Source organism: Jatropha curcas, chromosome 4 (genome assembly GCF_041381405.1).
Source record: "Jatropha curcas cultivar XTBG-Jc1 chromosome 4, XTBG_Jcur_1.0, whole genome shotgun sequence".
Classification (NCBI taxonomy): Eukaryota; Viridiplantae; Streptophyta; class Magnoliopsida; order Malpighiales; family Euphorbiaceae; genus Jatropha; species Jatropha curcas.
Genome location: NC_143154.1, coordinates 7,708,393 through 7,710,390, shown reverse-complemented (window position 1 = coordinate 7,710,390; position 1,998 = coordinate 7,708,393).

Here is a 1,998-nt window from a genome sequence, read left to right as displayed (position 1 = left end):
GGAAAGTATTCGAATGCCCAAGTCTGTGTAAAAGAAGAAAGAAAAAAGAAGAGTCAGTGAAAAAAGAAAAATCCAGATGTAGGAAAAGGAGAATGTTCCTTACATTACCTCCCAGAAGTAGTAAGTTCCGCTGAGTTTGCAGTGACCTCGACTCAGAGCACACATATCATCATACGTGCGGCTCAGAATAGCACCAGCCCAGTCATACTCCTTTAAATGGGCCAGATTCTCCAAACTCTTCAAGATAGAGGGGTTAAATCTCTCTTTTCTGTTGGACCAGAAGGTCGAAGCAAATAATAGCAGCAAGGTAAATCTGGCTACCTGAGTAGCCGTCAACTCTCCCCGCCCAAATCTAGCATAGATGTCAGGGGCCTGGAGGGATAACCAGCGCCTAGAAATGCTCAACGCGGGAGAAACCGTGCCAGGCTCGACAATCCGGGGCAGGTCCAGCCCAATCAACTCCAACATTCGGTCAGAGGAGATCTCAGACCTCCAATCATCATACAGCTCAATCGGTCGAACTCCGAAAGGGATCCCGGAAATCACAGAAAAATCCGTAGGAGTCATTGTCAGCTCGCCCCAAGAAAAGTGGAAGGTGTTGGTAGTGTCCCACCACCTCTCGGCCAAAGCACCCAATAATTCCTTGTGATTGTTCCGAGCCATGTCCAGGTGTCTTAGATACCCAGATAAGACGGGCGGATAATTGCACCCACCGGGTGGCTGTAATCAAGAATTTCGGGCGGAACTCCAGCTATTGAACTCTCGCCGACATCCAACTTAATACGGCAATCCTAAAAGGTAAATGACCTAAGAGTTACTCCTTGGTTCCTTACTAAGGGTAATATCTTAGTGCTTTCCTAGCATGCATACTGATAAACATAATGAGCAAAAAATTACAATTTTGGCCTAAGGCCTAAAAAAATCACAATTTGGCCTAAGGCCCAACAAAAAATTCACATTTGGCCTAAGGCCCAATAAAATTCACATTTGGCCTAAGGCCCAATAAAATTCTTTGTTTGGCCTAAGGCCCAAAAAATCACATTTTGGCCTAAGGCCCAAAAAAAATCACATCTGGCCTAAGGCCCAATGAAATTCCCCTTTGGCCTAAGGCCCAAAAATCACAATTTGGCCTAAAGGCCCAATAAAAATTCACGTTTTGGCCCAAGGCCCAAATAAATAAATGAGAAATGAGCTTACCTGGGCAAAGATGCCGGTCACGGAGGCGTGGGTATCAGCTTCCACCGCCAGATTGGCATCATCAAGGGAGATCCCCAGAGACTCCAGAAGGTCTTCATCACTGCTATAGCCTGCCATGGTGAGAAAGTTGAGAGAATTGGAGAAGCTCTTTGTTTTTTTTGAAAGTTTGAAATGAATGAAAAATGAATTCTTAAGCTATTTATAAGGAAAAGGCCAAAAGGCGGGTCTTCTGGACGCGTCTATTTTTCCGCCTCCAAAATTTGTGTTTCAGACAACCACCGACTCCCATAAATTATCTTTATGGTCACCGGTGGGGGGCAACTGTGAATACTCAAATTTTGAGGCTCAAAGAGCCAGTTTTTTCGGACTGCAAACAGTCCGGCCGGACCGAAGGCCATTCGGGAAGTTCATCGGAAATATGCCAATATGGTACTTGAAACGTCCGGAAAATTACGAGGATCTCGGAACTGGTCTCGGAATATTTTTTGGAGGTCCGGAACTCCCGGAAAAGCCCTCGAATAAACCTGCCTGCCCCGGTGGCTCAGCCACGGAGCCAGCCACCGAGCCGCGGCGCCCATCCCGGCGGCTCAGCCGCCGGGAAGGCCGCCGACCCGGCGGCCCAGCGCCGAAAGACCGGCGCTTGGCTGCGGGAAGGCCGCCGAGTCGGCGGCCCAGCCGCCGAGCCGGCGGCCCATCCCGGCGGCCCAGCCGCCGGGCAGGCCGCCGACGAACCGGCGGCCCGGCCGCCGGGAGGGCCGCCGATCCGGCGGCTCAGCCGGCGCCCGACCGCCGAGACCCGGC